This window comes from Bombina bombina, chromosome 4, assembly GCF_027579735.1.
Source record: "Bombina bombina isolate aBomBom1 chromosome 4, aBomBom1.pri, whole genome shotgun sequence".
Lineage (NCBI taxonomy): Eukaryota > Metazoa > Chordata > Amphibia > Anura > Bombinatoridae > Bombina > Bombina bombina.
This window is the reverse complement of record NC_069502.1, coordinates 821,271,088-821,296,755: the sequence shown is the minus strand read 5'-3', so window position 1 is coordinate 821,296,755 and position 25,668 is coordinate 821,271,088. Positions and strand designations below refer to the sequence as shown.

The 25,668-nt window shown below is 36.3% G+C and overlaps 1 long non-coding RNA gene across 1 annotated transcript in view; it reads left to right on the top strand.

The window, feature by feature from the left end:
• Positions 1-25,668, top strand: part of LOC128657122 (uncharacterized) — a 58,315-nt gene that overhangs the window by 20,338 nt on the left and 12,309 nt on the right. Inside the window, exon 2 of the long non-coding RNA XR_008402088.1 lies at positions 792-869. This is a non-coding gene — a long non-coding RNA (uncharacterized LOC128657122). The remainder of the gene's footprint in view (positions 1-791; positions 870-25,668) is intronic.

The window sequence follows — 25,668 nt, the reverse complement described above, 5'->3', positions numbered from 1 at the left end:
CCCCCTATTCTCTTCTCTCTCTCCATCTGCATCATGTAAATAACACACACACACACATGCCCTCTCTTCTCTTTCACCCTCTGCTTTATGTGAATAGTACACACACATGCCCTCTCTTCTTTCTCATCCGCTGCTTTATGTGAATAGTACACACACATGCCCTCTCTTCTCTCTCACCCTCTGCTTTATGTGAATAGTACACACAAACACGCCCTCTCTTCTTTCTCACCCTTTACTTTATGTGAATAGTACATACACATGCCCTTTATTCTCTATCACCCTCTGCTTTATGTGAATAGTACACACACATGCCCTCTCTTCTCTCTCACCCTTTGCTTTATGTGAATAGTACACACACATTCCCTCTCTTCTCTCTCACCCCCTGCTTAATGTAAATAGTACACACACATGCCCTCTCTTCTCTCTCATCCGCTGCTTTATGTGAATAATACACACACATGTCCTCTCTTCTCTCTCATCCACTACTTTATGTGGATAGTACACACACATTCCCTCTCTTCTCTCTCACCCTTTGCTTTATGTGAATAGTACACACACATGCCCTCTCTTCTTTCTCATCCGCTGCTTTATGTGAATAGTACACACACATGCCCTCTATTTTAATATTATTGATCAATTTCAATATCCCCCAAATATTAATAATGTAAGGGAATTATAAAGTACCCATTACTGTGTTAAACATTAGTTGCTTTTGGTGTGAAATAAAATCCTAAACCATGAAATATTGTCTGTTATAAATGATCTGACAGATGATATTAATTCTGATGTAGCTGTTAAAACAGAAGATCTGAGTGTAACGTGTCATCTAGAAGCTCCAAAGCAGGAAATGTGTGACAGTGACAATGAAGGTAAGTGCACGTGTGTGACGTGTCTTCTGTTTGTGAGGTATTGCATGGTTTTATAGCTTATTGTCTGTAAGTGCTGTACATTATATCACCAGTCAGGGTGTCACCACAATCACACACTGAGTGTCACAGTATAATATAGCCTGATACTCACTGACTGTTGTCACATTTCTAGTGTTTGGTTATATCAGCCCTGATCATATAATGACACCAAGCAGGAAGACCCTATTCAGCTGCTGACATTTATATCAGATAATACTGCACTGGTAGAACTTCGTAGGAGCATAAAATAAATTGCACAGCGCTATGTTATCTTTAAAGCCGCTTGTAATATACCTTTAACACCGCTCTTCCAGCTATGATGTCACATTGCACAGTTAACCCCGCTTAGCCTGAATATCCTTGCTTGATTGTTAGACTGCAAGACTTCACTTGTGTGATCTGCAAAACATTCTGAGAGTAAACACAAAGGAATACAGCAGCACTCACGGGGGTTTGAGAAAAAATATACAATCCAATTTTATTGATTCATCATTTAAAAAGGAAGTCACAGCATACAGGAGGAAGAAGAACAAAGACTCCTTACGTGTTTCGTGCTGGATAGGCACTTAATCATAAGATGTCTCAGGTGTTTACCTGAAGCCCTTTTGAAGAGACCGCAACCCATCAGAAAACAACTATGCCAATCCAGGAGACGGCACCTTCAAAAAAAGGCCCCTGTTATGTTATACATAACATGTATCAGGTCAAAAATGTATATGCGTTAAACAAACAAACAAAAAAAAAAAAATAAAATATATATATATATATATATATATATTATGCAGCGCGCATTCTAAGTTTGTGTGAATTTGAGAATGTTGAGGAGGGACCGATTAATATATACTACAAGATTCTGAACCTCAAGAGGAAAGAGATTGACTATCAATTACATGCTAACTACCTGACTGATTATTACAAAAGGAAGCTTATCCCACGAGGATTTAGAGTTAAGAATTCTCCTACCATAGGCCGCAGCAATAATGAGTTTTGTAGAAAATGGTGTCACATTGCGAACAAATGTTCCCTGGATTGGATTTTACTAGTTATAGAAGAAGTGACCAGGTTAAAAAAACAGATAATCGATGATGTCCAAGTGGTTGAAAGTTCAAAGATGTTCATCCTTAGAAATGATACTAGTGATGATTGGATCAATAAATTGAGTACTCAAGTGGACAAGTACAAGAAAGACCTTATCAGCTTTAAAAATAAAAAACTAAATTCAGTTGAAATTGATTACCGGGAACGCAATGTATACCAGTGGCTGTCCGGCAAGACAACTCCATATAGGCGTAGGAGGGATGAGAGGAGACGCACACCCCTTGCCAACACAATCGATACCAGTGGTGGAGACTCTAGTGGCTCTGATCAAACCGATAGTGGACATGGTAGACAACAACAACCGGACAAAATCCTCACTAGATCACAGAGGAAACCTCCTATGATTCAAAAAAACTTGCACCCGGAGGAAACGCCGGCCCGCCAACAGACAGGGTGGCTGGTGGAAGAAAACCTCCAAAGCTTTGAGTACAGATACCAGTGTCATCATCAACCTTAGCTGTAGAACTCTGGACAATGATGAGATCGACCTATTAGCTAAGGGTTTTAATTTTGTCCCTACTCCAAGAGTGGACACGTTTGATTATCTTGTTGACCGTCACAAATTACAGAGAACACTAAAATTGAGAGACTTCTTCAAAAATACTGCTTCAGAACATCCGAGGCCCGTGGTATCCATGAAATCGACCTTTGAACCCAAGTTGACCCATTCATCAATTAAGACCTTCACAAGGATTTGCTCCAAGGAAATTGAAAAAGTATGCCGCACCTGCATGAAAACAAGCACAAACCTGAATAAAGAACAGTGGCAAGCACTTAGACGTCTTCAGCAAGATGATTCCATTGTCATCCGCCCGGCCGACAAAGGCGGGGCTATTGTGGTTCTAGATTATACCTATTATCGTAATGAGTTGCTTCGACAACTCGAGGATGGAACGACTTACAGAAAACTCTCGCATAATCCTACCGCTTCCTATAAGAAGAAGCTGGACGACAGCCTGATGTATGCTTTAAATTGCGGTCATATTGATCAGAGTGTGTACAATGTCCTGATTACTGAACACCCTGTGCATCCCATTGTATATACAATTCCTAAAATACATAAAGATCAAGACCACCCACCGGGGCGACCCATAGTGTCTGCTGAGGGCTCCCTCTTTCAAAATCTAGCCAAGTATATTGACTTTTATCTACAGGACCTGGTGAAGGCAACTGAGGCATTTCTGTTGGATTCAATACAACTAATGCAACTACTACAAGACCAAGTTTTTCCTAAAGACTGTATTCTTGTGACACTAGATGTCAACAGTCTTTATACCGTTATCCCCCACCGGCTGGGTATTGAGGCCACCAGACAAGCTCTCATCACAAGTAACTCCTATGATGGTCCACCAATTGAAATTCTGCTGGAGTGGCTGTTACTCTGCCTTCAACATAACTACTTCCGGTTTGAGTATACTTTCTACCTCCAACTGGTGGGGACTGCAATGGGTTCCAGTATGGCCCCCTCATATGCCAACTTATTCATGGCCTGGTTTGAGGGATTACACATTTTTAAAGACAGAAACTCTCATGTTCTCCTATACCGCAGGTACATTGATGATTTGTTGGTCATATGGGGGGGTACGCAAACTGAACTAACATCTTGGATACAACATCTGAACATGGCAGAAGAATCCATTGTTCTCAAAAGTGAATATGACTCTCAGAAAATCAATTTTTTGGACTTATGTATATACAAGTGTGATGCTTATCAAGGTTGTTTTTTGAGGACGACTCTTTACTCGAAACCTACGGATCGCAAAACCCTCCTCTTAAACAGCAGTTATCATCCTGCGCAATTAAAACGAGGTATCATCAAATCACAATTCATGAGAATATGGAGGGAACTACCATAATGAGAGAAATGTAACACATAACAGACAACATATAGGAAGACAGTTTGAGAGTAATACATATACTCCTAATGACAGAATACACACCAAACCTAAAGAAATCACAATCCAAAATAGGTTCTTACCACTAGAAGAAATTAGAGAAGATCAGAATATTACTAGACCTTTTTTAGGACCAGGCACACCAACAGAAGGGACATCTTGGGATACACTACAAGAAAGAAATGTAGAAAGGGAATGGATACAGAAAGGAAAAAGAAGATTAGAGGTAAGAGAGGGAGAAGAAGACGAACACGAGACAAAAAGACTGAGGTAATCAACACTAGCGGGATTTTTAATTTGAGTAAACTGACTCTAAGCAAGGAACAAGAAAAAGTACTTAGTAAAGGCCTGTCATTTGCCCCCACTTGCCGTATAAATAAGTTTAATACCATGATCAATGTTAATCAGTATATAAGAAAATTAACACTTAAACGTTACTTTCTTAAAAACCCTATAGAGCGTGCATCAAACAGTATGACTATTAGTCAGAAACAAACACAGGATTATTATAATCATACAGATTTAAAAAACAAGTCCTCATTTTATCCAACTCAGGAAAAGGGCAAATACTTGGAGTTATTTGAGAAATCAGTAAAAGAGGATATAAGTAAAATCAATATTAAAAGCACACAAAGACAAAAATACAACTTAACCAAAAAAGAAAATGAAATTTTAAGAGATCTTAAAAACAACCCAGAGATCATAATTAAAGCAGCAGATAAGGGTGGGGGTTTAGTATTACTTGATACGGAAGATTACTTAATAGAAGCATATCGTTTACTAGATGACAGTGACACATATAATAAATTAAAGGCTAATCCAGTGCAGAAATTCAGCCTCGAACTTGATAAACTACTGTTCTATGCTAAAAAAGAGAATATTTTAAATGAGAAAGAACTAAGTTTTTTAAAAATGGATTTTCCAATTACCCCCATTTTTTATTACCTGCCTAAAACACACAAATCCCTAATTAAACCCCCAGGGAGACCAATTATTTCGGGAATTAATTCCCTCACTGCCAATTTATCGCAATATGTAGATCAATTTCTACAACCCTATGTAACCACTTTACCCTCTTACCTTAAAGACTCCACCGCATTACTTCATGAGTTAGAAAATATAACTTGGGAAAAGGACTATCTTCTTGTCACATGCGATGTCAATGCACTTTATACTAACATCACACATAGTATAGGATTAGATGCAACGAAATTTTATTTATATGAGGACACAGATATGCCCCTCAATCAGGCTGATTTTATCCTACAATGCATCCATTTTATACTCAACAATAATTATTTTAATTTTAATGGAGAATTTTTTCTACAAAAGAAAGGTACAGCGATGGGTACGAGGTTTGCGCCCAGTTATGCTAATCTTTTTATGGGCAGATTTGAACATGTAAATATTTTAACTAGCCCTTGGAGCGCAAACCTCGTACTCATCAAACGCTATATAGATGATTTGTTCTTTATTTGGAAAGGGGGAGAAGATCTACTTAAATTATTCATGGAAGATATTAATAATAATGATTGGGGAATTTCTTTTACTCATGATTTTAATACTAGATCCATTGATTTTTTAGACCTCACTATTGAAATTTTAGATAATAAAGTCCAGACAAAAACATTTTTTAAAAAAGTGGACACTAACAATTATGTACATTTTAATAGTTGCCATCTCGACCAATGGAAGTTAAACATTCCGAAAGGCCAGTTTTTAAGGTTACGAAAAAACTGCTCCACCTTAGAGGACTTTAAGGGCCAATCGAATATATTAAAAGAAAGATTCATGGAAAAAGGATACAATGAGGAATTAATAGAACAGTCCATACAGAGCGTAGAGAAAACAGAAAGAACTTCACTCTTAAACAAAAAAGAGAAAAAACAAATGAACTCTAAAGAATTCGAAACTACATTTATCACGCAATACAGTGCAGATTTCAAATTAATAAAGAGAATTATACACAAGCACTGGCACTTAGTCCAGAAAGACCCCATTTTATCTGATATTACTGATAGCAAACCCAAGATCATCTATAGGAAAGCTAAAACACTAAAATCCATCCTAGCCCCTAGTGAATTTAAGAAAAATAAAAAACAAGATTTGGATATACAGGGTAGTAAATTGGAAGGCTTCTTCCCATGCCATCAGTGCAAAGCCTGTAGTTTTAGTAATAAGTGTAAACAAATAGAGGCTAGTAACTCAGATTGTAAAATTAAAATTAGAGACACTATTAGATGCTGTGATAAAAATGTGGTTTATATGATACAGTGTCCGTGCAAAAAACAATATTTTGGACAAACAAGTAGACCTGTAAGGGACAGAATAAGACAACACCTCCTCAACATAGAGCGGGGATATGAAGACCACCTGCTTTCTAAACATTTTAAAGAATGTCATGGCCAGAAGACAGATGGCCTGTTGTATTGGGGTGTCAAAAAAGCAAAACAACACAGAGGAGGAAATATATTAAAACAACTTTTAATGATAGAAGCTGAGCTTATTTTTAATTTTGCCACCCTAACCCCTGGTGGATTGAACGCTGAACTTGATCTTAATCCCTTTAACTAAATATTTTGCCTAAATATATTTTTAATTTTTTTGTATAAGGTTTTATGGCCAATTTTATACATTAGGTTTATCATTCTTTTTAGTAGATTTGATTTTTTGTAAGCAGTATTCCTGTTAGTTACTTAGTGTTGATTGTAGACTATTTATTATCTATTAGAATCATCTAATGATACTATTTATTCCAATATCATATTCACACATCAATTATGAACCATTTTACAACTATGAATAATTTATATCTGTATGACATTGAATTTATTTTGATTTGAATAAGTACTGTGTCCTTAAAAAATAGAGAAAAAATATGAGACTGTCATGATCATAGATCTTTAGAGAATTAACAGACAATGTGCATTGAATAAAGTTTATTGATAAAGCCATCAAACAGTTAACACAAAAAATGGCATCCGGACTAACCCTATAAAAACAAGTACCAGGCATCCAGTAAGTCATCTTGATAAAGGCACAACGTGCCGAAACGCGTAGAAGAGACTTACTCACCTTCTGGACACCACACTGAATATTTTCACTTTATACACTTGAAAGTGACATTTGAATCTGGACCGCTTTTGATAAAACCCTATTGGATCCTCACTATCAGGTGACACAGCACGCACGCAGACAGTGAAGACGCAGGAGTCACGCTTGGGAGCAGGAAACAAGCTCAGCGTGTAGTGCTCTTCGCTGCTCACTCTGCTGTGAGCCTGGAAGTAGTATCGGAGCCACTCCTAGCCGCAAGTCTGTCAGGTACGTGGAATACAATTCCAACTATACTTTACCATTTTTTTGGAGTTTAAAATTATCTGACCGGTCAGCATTTTACTTATAAGTACTTGGAAAAGACCCACATTCCTGAGATTCTAGGATATATGAACTACCCACTATCATATTTGTTCTTGGTGACTTGTATATTTGCCACTCATTGTCTGTGCACAAAAAGGGAAACTTGAATTTTACAAACTAATTTGCCGGATTGATATCATTTATCATTTATTATTACAGTATAAGCAGAAGTTTAACTATATATATATTCATTATATTTGTGAGAGTTCTTGCCTTATATCTAGCGTTTTTTTTTTTGAGTACTTACATCCTCTAAAAACGTATCACCTTTTATCGTACATTGTGTATCTATGATCTTTGATCCAACATCTTATTAATTGTCAGGTTCTAGCATTTATTATTAGATTTTAGACGATGTGGCCACATCTTACAGATTATTTTTAAATTCTATTCACTATTAACTGCCCCAATTGATTTATTGAGTATAAGTTTTTATCATATGTATATTTATATAACATATCTGTTTTATTCTAAGTTTGTGAATTGACTATTAAATGATTTTACTGATCTTACGTCTATTTTAGTGCTTAATAACAGCGTGTATATTGTATATTTATACTTTTTGGTAAGGATATTGGTTTTTATCACTAATATATATTGGATTTACGAACTTAGCCTTGTGCGCCACTCTATCATCCACCTTAGACCTACTTGACCTTCTACGGGACTGTTGTTTGAGAGATCACAGTTCTTTTAGAGTTGGCCTGAGTTCATTTCAGTATCTGTCCAGACTTACTCCCCACTGTCCTTTAATTACTTATCTCTCTTAGTCTGTTGATGGTACTTTGGTTTTCAGCATTTTAATTATTTACATAGTTTTTCTCTACATACCACATTAAGGGATCCGACTCTTAAATTACTATTTTCAGATGGACATCTTCAATTTAAGAACTAGTATTTTGGACAGTATGGATAGACGTCCTAACTTTACTCCAACTATCACTTCTAAAAATTGTGAAGAATTATTAAGGGAATTGGAAGATAGCCTGATTAAAGAAATAAAATTAAAAGCAGAGCTTACCTTTACACAAAAATATCTAGATAAAAATATGGTCCCTAGAGGACTGCGTTTAAAAAAGAACTGCACATTCACTTTGGATGACGACCATAACATTGAATGGTATGGCATCCTAGAAAAAGCTTCCACTAACCTGCTCAAAGTTCTAATTAAATCTAGAACTAGGTCCTTAGAAAATATTGATAAAAATATCAGTAATTTTAAAGAGAAACTTATTGAATATAATGAGGATTCTATATTTAAAGAGAAACAAAAAGAACTTATCACTAATATAACTGGTTTAAAAAATCAGATATTAGAAAACAAATGGAAGAAATTCACTAGGGACGAAATAGACTACTCTAGTAACAATACAGAAGAGAAATCATCCAATAATACCCCTCCAAACCTAAACCAACCCCAACAATCATGCTCAGAAGACAATAGAAATGAAAACCTGTTTAGGAAAAGTAATAGACTCAATTCTACTAGACAACCAGAAATGAGAAACTATAGAAATCAAGAGAGGGTTAGAATTACAAATCCTCACAATACACATTATACATATAATAACAGGAGGCATACTGAAAATAACCATTTTGGACATTACAAAAACAATGGCCACTTGAGAGACTGGCACTCTAACACATCAGAATATGCAAGTGGTAATGGGACTCACTCCAATAACTATACTTATGATTGGAACCCAAATGAGAACTATAGAAATTACCCTAGGGAACACACAAAATCAGCCTCTTTTCATAATTACTACGGACAATCCAGGGATAATAGAGACCATTATGGAAACTATTATAATAATAGGAATCCTTATGATAATCATAGAGATAACTCGAGAGAAAATTGGAGAAAGCCTGATTCACATAAACAACATGGAGGAAATTTTTCTAATGATAGGACTTTACCCAACTCCAGACAATATGGAGGGAACTACCATAATGAGAGAAATGTAACACATAACAGACAACATATAGGAAGACAGTTTGAGAGTAATACATATACTCCTAATGACAGAATACACACCAAACCTAAAGAAATCACAATCCAAAATAGGTTCTTACCACTAGAAGAAATTAGAGAAGATCAGAATATTACTAGACCTTTTTTAGGACCAGGCACACCAACAGAAGGGACATCTTGGGATACACTACAAGAAAGAAATGTAGAAAGGGAATGGATACAGAAAGGAAAAAGAAGATTAGAGGTAAGAGAGGGAGAAGAAGACGAACACGAGACAAAAAGACTGAGGTAATCAACACTAGCGGGATTTTTAATTTGAGTAAACTGACTCTAAGCAAGGAACAAGAAAAAGTACTTAGTAAAGGCCTGTCATTTGCCCCCACTTGCCGTATAAATAAGTTTAATACCATGATCAATGTTAATCAGTATATAAGAAAATTAACACTTAAACGTTACTTTCTTAAAAACCCTATAGAGCGTGCATCAAACAGTATGACTATTAGTCAGAAACAAACACAGGATTATTATAATCATACAGATTTAAAAAACAAGTCCTCATTTTATCCAACTCAGGAAAAGGGCAAATACTTGGAGTTATTTGAGAAATCAGTAAAAGAGGATATAAGTAAAATCAATATTAAAAGCACACAAAGACAAAAATACAACTTAACCAAAAAAGAAAATGAAATTTTAAGAGATCTTAAAAACAACCCAGAGATCATAATTAAAGCAGCAGATAAGGGTGGGGGTTTAGTATTACTTGATACGGAAGATTACTTAATAGAAGCATATCGTTTACTAGATGACAGTGACACATATAATAAATTAAAGGCTAATCCAGTGCAGAAATTCAGCCTCGAACTTGATAAACTACTGTTCTATGCTAAAAAAGAGAATATTTTAAATGAGAAAGAACTAAGTTTTTTAAAAATGGATTTTCCAATTACCCCCATTTTTTATTACCTGCCTAAAACACACAAATCCCTAATTAAACCCCCAGGGAGACCAATTATTTCGGGAATTAATTCCCTCACTGCCAATTTATCGCAATATGTAGATCAATTTCTACAACCCTATGTAACCACTTTACCCTCTTACCTTAAAGACTCCACCGCATTACTTCATGAGTTAGAAAATATAACTTGGGAAAAGGACTATCTTCTTGTCACATGCGATGTCAATGCACTTTATACTAACATCACACATAGTATAGGATTAGATGCAACGAAATTTTATTTATATGAGGACACAGATATGCCCCTCAATCAGGCTGATTTTATCCTACAATGCATCCATTTTATACTCAACAATAATTATTTTAATTTTAATGGAGAATTTTTTCTACAAAAGAAAGGTACAGCGATGGGTACGAGGTTTGCGCCCAGTTATGCTAATCTTTTTATGGGCAGATTTGAACATGTAAATATTTTAACTAGCCCTTGGAGCGCAAACCTCGTACTCATCAAACGCTATATAGATGATTTGTTCTTTATTTGGAAAGGGGGAGAAGATCTACTTAAATTATTCATGGAAGATATTAATAATAATGATTGGGGAATTTCTTTTACTCATGATTTTAATACTAGATCCATTGATTTTTTAGACCTCACTATTGAAATTTTAGATAATAAAGTCCAGACAAAAACATTTTTTAAAAAAGTGGACACTAACAATTATGTACATTTTAATAGTTGCCATCTCGACCAATGGAAGTTAAACATTCCGAAAGGCCAGTTTTTAAGGTTACGAAAAAACTGCTCCACCTTAGAGGACTTTAAGGGCCAATCGAATATATTAAAAGAAAGATTCATGGAAAAAGGATACAATGAGGAATTAATAGAACAGTCCATACAGAGCGTAGAGAAAACAGAAAGAACTTCACTCTTAAACAAAAAAGAGAAAAAACAAATGAACTCTAAAGAATTCGAAACTACATTTATCACGCAATACAGTGCAGATTTCAAATTAATAAAGAGAATTATACACAAGCACTGGCACTTAGTCCAGAAAGACCCCATTTTATCTGATATTACTGATAGCAAACCCAAGATCATCTATAGGAAAGCTAAAACACTAAAATCCATCCTAGCCCCTAGTGAATTTAAGAAAAATAAAAAACAAGATTTGGATATACAGGGTAGTAAATTGGAAGGCTTCTTCCCATGCCATCAGTGCAAAGCCTGTAGTTTTAGTAATAAGTGTAAACAAATAGAGGCTAGTAACTCAGATTGTAAAATTAAAATTAGAGACACTATTAGATGCTGTGATAAAAATGTGGTTTATATGATACAGTGTCCGTGCAAAAAACAATATTTTGGACAAACAAGTAGACCTGTAAGGGACAGAATAAGACAACACCTCCTCAACATAGAGCGGGGATATGAAGACCACCTGCTTTCTAAACATTTTAAAGAATGTCATGGCCAGAAGACAGATGGCCTGTTGTATTGGGGTGTCAAAAAAGCAAAACAACACAGAGGAGGAAATATATTAAAACAACTTTTAATGATAGAAGCTGAGCTTATTTTTAATTTTGCCACCCTAACCCCTGGTGGATTGAACGCTGAACTTGATCTTAATCCCTTTAACTAAATATTTTGCCTAAATATATTTTTAATTTTTTTGTATAAGGTTTTATGGCCAATTTTATACATTAGGTTTATCATTCTTTTTAGTAGATTTGATTTTTTGTAAGCAGTATTCCTGTTAGTTACTTAGTGTTGATTGTAGACTATTTATTATCTATTAGAATCATCTAATGATACTATTTATTCCAATATCATATTCACACATCAATTATGAACCATTTTACAACTATGAATAATTTATATCTGTATGACATTGAATTTATTTTGATTTGAATAAGTACTGTGTCCTTAAAAAATAGAGAAAAAATATGAGACTGTCATGATCATAGATCTTTAGAGAATTAACAGACAATGTGCATTGAATAAAGTTTATTGATAAAGCCATCAAACAGTTAACACAAAAAATGGCATCCGGACTAACCCTATAAAAACAAGTACCAGGCATCCAGTAAGTCATCTTGATAAAGGCACAACGTGCCGAAACGCGTAGAAGAGACTTACTCACCTTCTGGACACCACACTGAATATTTTCACTTTATACACTTGAAAGTGACATTTGAATCTGGACCGCTTTTGATAAAACCCTATTGGATCCTCACTATCAGGTGACACAGCACGCACGCAGACAGTGAAGACGCAGGAGTCACGCTTGGGAGCAGGAAACAAGCTCAGCGTGTAGTGCTCTTCGCTGCTCACTCTGCTGTGAGCCTGGAAGTAGTATCAGAGCCACTCCTAGCCGCAAGTCTGTCAGGTACGTGGAATACAATTCCAACTATACTTTACCATTTTTTTGGAGTTTAAAATTATCTGACCGGTCAGCATTTTACTTATAAGTACTTGGAAAAGACCCACATTCCTGAGATTCTAGGATATATGAACTACCCACTATCATATTTGTTCTTGGTGACTTGTATATTTGCCACTCATTGTCTGTGCACAAAAAGGGAAACTTGAATTTTACAAACTAATTTGCCGGATTGATATCATTTATCATTTATTATTACAGTATAAGCAGAAGTTTAACTATATATATATTCATTATATTTGTGAGAGTTCTTGCCTTATATCTAGCGTTTTTTTTTTTTGAGTACTTACATCCTCTAAAAACGTATCACCTTTTATCGTACATTGTGTATCTATGATCTTTGATCCAACATCTTATTAATTGTCAGGTTCTAGCATTTATTATTAGATTTTAGACGATGTGGCCACATCTTACAGATTATTTTTAAATTCTATTCACTATTAACTGCCCCAATTGATTTATTGAGTATAAGTTTTTATCATATGTATATTTATATAACATATCTGTTTTATTCTAAGTTTGTGAATTGACTATTAAATGATTTTACTGATCTTACGTCTATTTTAGTGCTTAATAACAGCGTGTATATTGTATATTTATACTTTTTGGTAAGGATATTGGTTTTTATCACTAATATATATTGGATTTACGAACTTAGCCTTGTGCGCCACTCTATCATCCACCTTAGACCTACTTGACCTTCTACGGGACTGTTGTTTGAGAGATCACAGTTCTTTTAGAGTTGGCCTGAGTTCATTTCAGTATCTGTCCAGACTTACTCCCCACTGTCCTTTAATTACTTATCTCTCTTAGTCTGTTGATGGTACTTTGGTTTTCAGCATTTTAATTATTTACATAGTTTTTCTCTACATACCACATTAAGGGATCCGACTCTTAAATTACTATTTTCAGATGGACATCTTCAATTTAAGAACTAGTATTTTGGACAGTATGGATAGACGTCCTAACTTTACTCCAACTATCACTTCTAAAAATTGTGAAGAATTATTAAGGGAATTGGAAGATAGCCTGATTAAAGAAATAAAATTAAAAGCAGAGCTTACCTTTACACAAAAATATCTAGATAAAAATATGGTCCCTAGAGGACTGCGTTTAAAAAAGAACTGCACATTCACTTTGGATGACGACCATAACATTGAATGGTATGGCATCCTAGAAAAAGCTTCCACTAACCTGCTCAAAGTTCTAATTAAATCTAGAACTAGGTCCTTAGAAAATATTGATAAAAACATCAGTAATTTTAAAGAGAAACTTATTGAATATAATGAGGATTCTATATTTAAAGAGAAACAAAAAGAACTTATCACTAATATAACTGGTTTAAAAAATCAGATATTAGAAAACAAATGGAAGAAATTCACTAGGGACGAAATAGACTACTCTAGTAACAATACAGAAGAGAAATCATCCAATAATACCCCTCCAAACCTAAACCAACCCCAACAATCATGCTCAGAAGACAATAGAAATGAAAACCTGTTTAGGAAAAGTAATAGACTCAATTCTACTAGACAACCAGAAATGAGAAACTATAGAAATCAAGAGAGGGTTAGAATTACAAATCCTCACAATACACATTATACATATAATAACAGGAGGCATACTGAAAATAACCATTTTGGACATTACAAAAACAATGGCCACTTGAGAGACTGGCACTCTAACACATCAGAATATGCAAGTGGTAATGGGACTCACTCCAATAACTATACTTATGATTGGAACCCAAATGAGAACTATAGAAATTACCCTAGGGAACACACAAAATCAGCCTCTTTTCATAATTACTACGGACAATCCAGGGATAATAGAGACCATTATGGAAACTATTATAATAATAGGAATCCTTATGATAATCATAGAGATAACTCGAGAGAAAATTGGAGAAAGCCTGATTCACATAAACAACATGGAGGAAATTTTTCTAATGATAGGACTTTACCCAACTCCAGACAATATGGAGGGAACTACCATAATGAGAGAAATGTAACACATAACAGACAACATATAGGAAGACAGTTTGAGAGTAATACATATACTCCTAATGACAGAATACACACCAAACCTAAAGAAATCACAATCCAAAATAGGTTCTTACCACTAGAAGAAATTAGAGAAGATCAGAATATTACTAGACCTTTTTTAGGACCAGGCACACCAACAGAAGGGACATCTTGGGATACACTACAAGAAAGAAATGTAGAAAGGGAATGGATACAGAAAGGAAAAAGAAGATTAGAGGTAAGAGAGGGAGAAGAAGACGAACACGAGACAAAAAGACTGAGGTAATCAACACTAGCGGGATTTTTAATTTGAGTAAACTGACTCTAAGCAAGGAACAAGAAAAAGTACTTAGTAAAGGCCTGTCATTTGCCCCCACTTGCCGTATAAATAAGTTTAATACCATGATCAATGTTAATCAGTATATAAGAAAATTAACACTTAAACGTTACTTTCTTAAAAACCCTATAGAGCGTGCATCAAACAGTATGACTATTAGTCAGAAACAAACACAGGATTATTATAATCATACAGATTTAAAAAACAAGTCCTCATTTTATCCAACTCAGGAAAAGGGCAAATACTTGGAGTTATTTGAGAAATCAGTAAAAGAGGATATAAGTAAAATCAATATTAAAAGCACACAAAGACAAAAATACAACTTAACCAAAAAAGAAAATGAAATTTTAAGAGATCTTAAAAACAACCCAGAGATCATAATTAAAGCAGCAGATAAGGGTGGGGGTTTAGTATTACTTGATACGGAAGATTACTTAATAGAAGCATATCGTTTACTAGATGACAGTGACACATATAATAAATTAAAGGCTAATCCAGTGCAGAAATTCAGCCTCGAACTTGATAAACTACTGTTCTATGCTAAAAAAGAGAATATTTTAAATGAGAAAGAACTAAGTTTTTTAAAAATGGATTTTCCAATTACCCCCATTTTTTATTACCTGCCTAAAACACACAAATCCCTAATTAAACCCCCAGGGAGACCAATTATTTCGGGAATTAATTCCCTCACTGCCAATTTATCGCAATATGTAGATCAATTTCTACAACCCTATGTAACCACTTTACCCTCTTACCTTAAAGACTCCACCGCATTACTTCATGAGTTAGAAAATATAACTTGGGAAAAGGACTATCTTCTTGTCACATGCGATGTCAATGCACTTTATACTAACATCACACATAGTATAGGATTAGATGCAACGAAATTTTATTTATATGAGGACACAGATATGCCCCTCAATCAGGCTGATTTTATCCTACAATGCATCCATTTTATACTCAACAATAATTATTTTAATTTTAATGGAGAATTTTTTCTACAAAAGAAAGGTACAGCGATGGGTACGAGGTTTGCGCCCAGTTATGCTAATCTTTTTATGGGCAGATTTGAACATGTAAATATTTTAACTAGCCCTTGGAGCGCAAACCTCGTACTCATCAAACGCTATATAGATGATTTGTTCTTTATTTGGAAAGGGGGAGAAGATCTACTTAAATTATTCATGGAAGATATTAATAATAATGATTGGGGAATTTCTTTTACTCATGATTTTAATACTAGATCCATTGATTTTTTAGACCTCACTATTGAAATTTTAGATAATAAAGTCCAGACAAAAACATTTTTTAAAAAAGTGGACACTAACAATTATGTACATTTTAATAGTTGCCATCTCGACCAATGGAAGTTAAACATTCCGAAAGGCCAGTTTTTAAGGTTACGAAAAAACTGCTCCACCTTAGAGGACTTTAAGGGCCAATCGAATATATTAAAAGAAAGATTCATGGAAAAAGGATACAATGAGGAATTAATAGAACAGTCCATACAGAGCGTAGAGAAAACAGAAAGAACTTCACTCTTAAACAAAAAAGAGAAAAAACAAATGAACTCTAAAGAATTCGAAACTACATTTATCACGCAATACAGTGCAGATTTCAAATTAATAAAGAGAATTATACACAAGCACTGGCACTTAGTCCAGAAAGACCCCATTTTATCTGATATTACTGATGGCAAACCCAAGATCATCTATAGGAAAGCTAAAACACTAAAATCCATCCTAGCCCCTAGTGAATTTAAGAAAAATAAAAAACAAGATTTGGATATACAGGGTAGTAAATTGGAAGGCTTCTTCCCATGCCATCAGTGCAAAGCCTGTAGTTTTAGTAATAAGTGTAAACAAATAGAGGCTAGTAACTCAGATTGTAAAATTAAAATTAGAGACACTATTAGATGCTGTGATAAAAATGTGGTTTATATGATACAGTGTCCGTGCAAAAAACAATATTTTGGACAAACAAGTAGACCTGTAAGGGACAGAATAAGACAACACCTCCTCAACATAGAGCGGGGATATGAAGACCACCTGCTTTCTAAACATTTTAAAGAATGTCATGGCCAGAAGACAGATGGCCTGTTGTATTGGGGTGTATAAGGTTTTATGGCCAATTTTATACATTAGGTTTATCATTCTTTTTAGTAGATTTGATTTTTTGTAAGCAGTATTCCTGTTAGTTACTTAGTGTTGATTGTAGACTATTTATTATCTATTAGAATCATCTAATGATACTATTTATTCCAATATCATATTCACACATCAATTATGAACCATTTTACAACTATGAATAATTTATATCTGTATGACATTGAATTTATTTTGATTTGAATAAGTACTGTGTCCTTAAAAAATAGAGAAAAAATATGAGACTGTCATGATCATAGATCTTTAGAGAATTAACAGACAATGTGCATTGAATAAAGTTTATTGATAAAGCCATCAAACAGTTAACACAAAAAATGGCATCCGGACTAACCCTATAAAAACAAGTACCAGGCATCCAGTAAGTCATCTTGATAAAGGCACAACGTGCCGAAACGCGTAGAAGAGACTTACTCACCTTCTGGACACCACACTGAATATTTTCACTTTATACACTTGAAAGTGACATTTGAATCTGGACCGCTTTTGATAAAACCCTATTGGATCCTCACTATCAGGTGACACAGCACGCACGCAGACAGTGAAGACGCAGGAGTCACGCTTGGGAGCAGGAAACAAGCTCAGCGTGTAGTGCTCTTCGCTGCTCACTCTGCTGTGAGCCTGGAAGTAGTATCGGAGCCACTCCTAGCCGCAAGTCTGTCAGGTACGTGGAATACAATTCCAACTATACTTTACCATTTTTTTGGAGTTTAAAATTATCTGACCGGTCAGCATTTTACTTATAAGTACTTGGAAAAGACCCACATTCCTGAGATTCTAGGATATATGAACTACCCACTATCATATTTGTTCTTGGTGACTTGTATATTTGCCACTCATTGTCTGTGCACAAAAAGGGAAACTTGAATTTTACAAACTAATTTGCCGGATTGATATCATTTATCATTTATTATTACAGTATAAGCAGAAGTTTAACTATATATATATTCATTATATTTGTGAGAGTTCTTGCCTTATATCTAGCGTTTTTTTTTTTGAGTACTTACATCCTCTAAAAACGTATCACCTTTTATCGTACATTGTGTATCTATGATCTTTGATCCAACATCTTATTAATTGTCAGGTTCTAGCATTTATTATTAGATTTTAGACGATGTGGCCACATCTTACAGATTATTTTTAAATTCTATTCACTATTAACTGCCCCAATTGATTTATTGAGTATAAGTTTTTATCATATGTATATTTATATAACATATCTGTTTTATTCTAAGTTTGTGAATTGACTATTAAATGATTTTACTGATCTTACGTCTATTTTAGTGCTTAATAACAGCGTGTATATTGTATATTTATACTTTTTGGTAAGGATATTGGTTTTTATCACTAATATATATTGGATTTACGAACTTAGCCTTGTGCGCCACTCTATCATCCACCTTAGACCTACTTGACAATTCATGAGAGTATTACGCAATACCTCAGAACAAGACCAGAGAGAAATCCAGGTTGAGTCCATGAAGAAGAGATTCCTCGAACGGGGTTACAGCTTTAAGATGATATCCGACATTGTGACAGAAGTCAGTTGTCATGAACAATCCTCTCTGTTACAGAGAGAACCCAATACTGCCCTGGCAGAGACAAATCCTTCCATTAACTTTGTCACCAGTTACACACCAGCCACTAAACAGGTTGCTGATGTCATTAGGTCTAACTGGCATTTGATCAATAAAGATCGGACACTCCCATTTGATAATATTCCACCCCCCAGAGTGGTCCACAGAAGCGGCTCTAGTTTAAAGACACTTCTTATGCAAACTGACCAATGGCACAGAAACAGAACCTGGCTTGCTCCAACCAAGACCGGCTGCTACAAGTGTGGCAGCTGTGTCACCTGCAATTCCCTAATCACTGGCCAAAAATTCCACCACCCGGGTTCCACGAAAACGTACACAATCAGGCATAGGCTCACATGCACTTCCCAATACGTTGTGTATTTGTTGTCATGCCCATGTGGCCTCTATTATATCGGAAAGACCAGCACCACTTCAGGGAAAGACTGGCCAACCATAAAAGTGCCCTAAGAGCCGCATTCAAGGATGGCAAAGTGGACCAACCTGTGCCTAGGCATTTTTTGGAACATAAACACCCCATCGCCTCCCTCCGTGCCATGTTGATTGACACAGTGGTACCTTTGAAGAGAGGTGGTGATCGTAACCAAGAACTGTTAAAGTGTGAATCCAAATGGATTTATCGATTAAACACTTTAAGCCCACATGGACTTAATGCTCATTTGGATTTCTCTGTATTTTTTTAAGTTTAAGTATTGTGTTGGCTGTTTTCATTGTTTTTGCTCTGTTTCCTTTTTTTCTCAGGTACTATTTCTGCCTCTGTTGATGTCCCTTTATTCTTTGTTTGTTAGCCTATGTCTCACTCTTTGCTCGCACTGTATTCATTGTCTCTGTGTGCCTTGCATCTTTTTTACCTCTTTGACTGCCTACCGTTTTGACTTTCCATCTAGCACCATGGTGTGTCATGTTTGACTTCTTCTATCTTTGCGGCATTTTTGTATCATTTGTATGCCCTTTGATGTTGGTGCACTTTACTACCATCCTGGCCATCCCCTCTGTTCCCTAATCACCGTTATCTTCTTGATTGTAGATGTAATGATGGGGAACTCGTCATATATATATATATCACATTTTCATATGCCTGCACCTAAAAAAATTTTTGTATTATCTGGTTTATTTATGCTTTTATAAATTGCGGTGAGACTTGAGAGTATATTTCCTATGAAGGTTTGGTTACCGTAATGTCTGTGGGTGTATGCTGACATTGTGTCTGTTTACTACACTCACCGGGTTGCTGTTTTTTTGTTTCCTTGATATACCTGGTGTTAGGTGTATTTTAATGTTCCTCACGAACAACTGTTTGGTTGTCATAACAACGTAAGGCGTTGGCTGGGCTTACCCTATCATGTACTGATTGCTTTTATGGCTCCCCCTATTTAAGGCGTAGCTTTGGATCTAACACTACTCGTCTTTCTGGATCTGTGATCTTTGCCATTCGGCAGTTTCAAGGTATTTAATTTTCTGTGTAGCAATGTTACCGATTTTGTGTAGCACGGCCCTGGATCTGTGTCATTATCATTGTAGTACCCTCTTGACTTATCGCATATATTTGCTGTGTGTTACACATTTGAGTCACATGCTAATTGGCTGTGTGAATACAGGCATTTTATTTGCAACTACTTCTGTTATTGCTTTTCATGCATTCTAGTTGGTGCTTTTGTTGTTTTACTGTGTGGGACCCGGTCCTCACTTGTTCCCCATCTAGCGAAAGTATAGTACCGAATACATTCATCCTCTATGATTTTATATATAATTCTGACACTATGGATGCCTGTAGCGTTCTGCTTTTTTCAGCTTTGCTTGCTGGGGTACATATATAACATACTTTTTATGCATCCGTTGCTGTTGCCCTTTCTATATCAGTCCCCATGCTCAGCTGGCTTATTCTGATAATTGTATATAGTTCTTACTTTTCCCATATCTAGCCTGGTTCCCAGTACTTTTCAGCATTTGCACAATTTATATTGACCAGTATTTATATTAACATTTGTAGTATTTAGTCTTTACTCTGCCCAAATGCTCAGCTATGCTTAATGATACATATTATGTGTGTGGTTGTGATCACACTATTTTTGCAAGTCTTTGGCTACTTTTGTTATTCATGTACAGAGCTTTCTTTTCTGTATTTCTGCTCTGTTGTTATTTGGTTTGCTCTTTGGGTATCCTTTGTTGGACGTTTGATGATTCCCTTCTCTGACTACATAGTCAGTTTTTATATGTATTGGGGATGGTGATATAGGTTGTTTCACTTTTAGTGTTGTTTCAGTTGATTTATGTTTCTAGTATTTGTCTCTATGTATGTCTTTCAGATTATACTTGTCCTGATGAAGGCCCAGCTGAGGGCGGAAACGTCGACCATGTATTAATGATTCAAGAATAAAGAAAATATTGTTCTATACAAATCCTGAGAGTGCCCTTCTTCTTCATTGATATATATATATATATATATAGCCATTAAACTAAATGTATCTCGCTCCCACTACCGGGAGCGAGCTTCATTTAGTTTAATAGTGCGATCGGGCCGGCTGCGAATAGACAGCGTGCCCAGATGCCGTTAAAAAAACCTGGAGCGGCGTCTTGTGAATTGTTTTCTGACCTGTCCTCTCAGTTGTTAACAGGATTTGTTTAACCTAAACCGCTCCTGATTCTGGCTGCTAGATAGATAAAAGGTTTTACTTTCACTGCTGTTACTAAACAGCAAGACTGCTGTTCATTAAAGATCCTGGGGAAACTTGCTACTCTGTGTTGCCTCTCCACAGGCATTTCTGACCTGCAGTGTGTTTTCGAGTCGGCAACTATAGAGCCAGTGTATAAAGCATCTAACAAGTTGTGTTTTCTAACCTCTTACAACTGAGCAAGTTTCCATTCCCTATTTCCTGGAACTGCTGAAGTTTATCTTTTCTCCTGCTGCCCCACACTTTGTACCAAGACAGATCTCCTCTCCTCTAACCACCACTGGTAACTCACCAATTCATAAACCTGAATCCCTGCTGGCAGTACTTAAAAGTTTAGACATTCCTGCTGTGAATCCTCTTCCTGTATCATACTGTTTTGTTTTCCTGCACAATGCAGTGTGGTTCACAAAAACAGAGGGACACTGCCACCAAGTTGTGGGAAATTTTACATTACAACCTTAATAATTCTACATTGAAGATACTATTCCCTTTCTGATACAAAGTATCTACCTTGGAAGCTTAAAGTTGTAGCTGTCAATTTATGCTGTGCCACACTCCCACAGTGACTATTTCTGGGAAGTTCTGCAGCTAAGATCTATAACCAGTCTTTCTCCTTGCATAAAAGGGAGTTATCACACTGCTCATTTGTATGTTCTTTCTGTATATTGTGAGTTAAAGTGACCATTGCATTTAAACATTCTATCATACATGTTAAAGAGCAGCAGGTTTGAATTTTTAAGTGGAAATGTTTAAAGGGGTATTGTATTCTGCCAGAAAGTTACAGCATTAAATATAGAACTAACCAAACCGATGCAGAGAGCACAATACACATATGCAAAAAGGCAATATTGGTAATAATTACCGTGGTGAGAAGTGGCAGCAGCAGTGACCATGGAAATTGTAAAAGTGTGCAATAGTGTACCCAATTGAATTGTGTATGCTAATGAGCTGTACAGGTGGACAGAGATGTAGATGCAGAGATTTGGCCTGTGGGTGAACATCTATTTTTTTAGAAACATTTATTAAGAAAGACCATGAACCTCTCTGTAATATTGTATATGTTTGTATAAAGTAATCAGGTTATGACTGTGCGTTTGTGTAGTGTCTGCAGGTGCATATTTGTATGTGTACGTAGAACTGTAGAATCTTACAAAGATGCAGAATAATAGTGCTTTATTGGGGCTGTTGGAATACTAGTGCTGTATTGTCCCCATGTCTGGTATAGGGTCTGTTGGAATATTAGTGTTGTATTGTCCACATGTCTGGTATAGGGTCTGTTGAAATACTAGTGCTGTATTGTCCCCATGTAAGGTATAGGGGCTGTTGGAATAATAGTGCTGTATTGTCCCTCAAATCTCCCGCTATTCCCGCCCCTCCAGACAGGCTGGCGCTACCATAGTGTCCATTGTTCCCCAGGGTCCAGCGGTACAATGATATTGTATTCAGGATCATCCCGGGGGAGCAGTGGCACTTCCAGAGTGTCGTTGGAAAGCCCTTGGTCCCCAGCTGGTACAGTCCAGAAAGCACCCTGATCCATGGCTGGGGGTCGGAACTATGGACGTCCAACCATATACCGGGAATCCCGCTGGAGATTAGGTGATGATGGGGAGTCCGAAACCCTCAGTTCCCATGGGAGCTCCTCCCTGGCAATCACCCCACCTCTGGTCCTCCCCAAGAGGTATTAATTCCCAGAAGAGCGGAGCTCTTGGACAAAGGACTGCTGAAGTAACCTGGGTTAAAAAGTACAGAGGATCCGAGCTGATGCGACCGGCCGGCCAGCTGAAGAGCGGTCTGCGGAATAGAGCTCGGAAACCCCGGTTCCCAATGAAGCTCACCTCCGGCAACTGGCCCACCTCTTGCCCTCCCCAAGGGGTACCAATTCCCAAGAGAGCAAAGCTTTGGGACAAGGGGCCTCTGGAGCGGCCGGAGGTAAAGTTTCCCGGAGGTTGCTGGATGCGATGGCCGGGCGGTAGTTCCAGGAGCCCGGCCGGAGAGGGATAGGTCAGTCAGAGACCAGCTCTTTCAAGATCAGGTTCAACATACATTTGTCACAAAAGGGAAGGGTTTGGAGATTGCAGTTGCTCTGAGGAGCCCAAAACCACCAAGAAATTAGAGGGGGTGAGGTAGTAGGGGTTAGGAGTATAACCCTTGCAGCCTGGTATCCGTGACTATAACATATACCATGAACTAAATAAAGTAGTCAAAAATTATACCTGAATCAGGATAGACTATATTCCAAAAACCGTGGCAGTAACTGGAATGTAATATAAAACATGAATGTGAAAAGGTAAACTATTCATTCAAACAAATACTGTGTGACATTGTTATAGGCAATAAGCCAGTTTCCACTCTCATATATACCTCCACCATTTTAGCCATAGCTTAGTAGGTAAGTTAAGAGGAGGAGCAATTGAATTAGTTTCCTCATCATAATAAAAATTACTTAATCTTAGGTATTAACCAGTAATAGATTCTTGACTTTATAAGAAAGTGTGTGTGTGTATGTATGTATATGTGTGTGTGTATGTGTATATATATATATATATATATATATGTGTGTGTGTGTATATATATATATATATATATATATATATATATATATACACATACACACACACACACTATATATATATATATATATATATATATATATATATATATATATATATATATATATATATATATATATATATATATATATATATATATATAAAGTACAAAGACACCAAACCTTAGCGCTACAAATATCAGCTTACCCTTAATGTGTGACACCGCTGTTCATTGATCCTGAATCCTCAGCGTGTAACTTGTGATCTCTTGCCCGGCACAATGGAGAGTGGGTGGATGCAGGGAGACTTGAACTGCTGCAGCTGCTTAATCAGAGTGTCTGCAAACACTCCAGAGAAATGTAGAAATCCAAAGAAATTAAGGTATAGCGCAAAAACAGTCCAAAGACACCTGCTCTTAAAAAGTGAAAGATTTTAATGTAATCCAAGATTTAAAAGACATCGTAGTACAAAAAAAATAGGAGTTAAAAAATGTTATAACTTAGTGTGTACAGAGACACCTGTCTGCAAACATGTTTCGTGCCTCAGCACTTGTTCACTGAGTTATAACATTTTTTAACTCCTATTTTTTTTGTACTACGATGTCTTTTAAATCTTGGATTACATTAAAATCTTTCACTTTTTAAGAGCAGGTGTCTTTGGACTGTTTTTGCGCTATACCTTAATTTCTTTGGATATATATATATATATATATATATATATATATATATATATAATACATATAAAACAAGGAGTGTGTGTGGACTCTCACAATCAATTTCAACTGCCAGGGTGCTGTAAAATTGTAGATAAATTGAAGTGAAATAAGCACTCACTGGTCTTCTGTCATCTGTGATAAATTCTCTTTATTTCAAACTTGTGACGTTTCGGGACAAACAGCGTCCCTTCCTCTGACAAACAACATGTGAAAAATGCTGACTTATAAAGCCTGTGACCCCTCCCCTTCCTCTCAAGGCTACCAATCACTGATAGCAGTACGTGCTCATCAAAACATAGTATATTTGTGAATAGTACAACAATCACATTGTTAATACAGTGTAAGGTGGTGTGTGTTGCGTAATGCAAAAGAGGATAAAAGTGGAGCAGCAGTGGGGGTGTCTATGATCAGTAAAGTCAAACACAAGTTACACCGGATCGTAAATAATGGTGACATCACAAGCATCTGATAGTCAAAACAAAAACGCTGATAGCCCATCTCAGCCGACACCCCTCCCTATGATAGGCTACAAGGTATCAGTGGACACGGCCAGCCAGACCTCCTATCAAAACAATAGTTCAACATACCACGATCACCGTGTATCACCGGTATTATGAGTCTATGTAATCGACAAGTTTCAGACTGTCAGCCTCATCCGAAGCTTATTAATTGTTCTGAACCTCTTAAACATTCTTAGCCGATGTCAAGCAACGCCCACCAGGAGACGTTGTCAGTGCCTCTACCCAGCACTATTCAATATAACAAACCATGCAGATCAGCATTAATAGTCAAATAAAGTGTTAAATCACACCGATCATCACACATCTCGTTCAGTAGTGAAACAAATCCACTCACGAATCGAGGGCTGGATTCCTACGTCAGTACACGTCAGACCTGTCAAGCAGTGACACGCCCCCCTGATAACTCA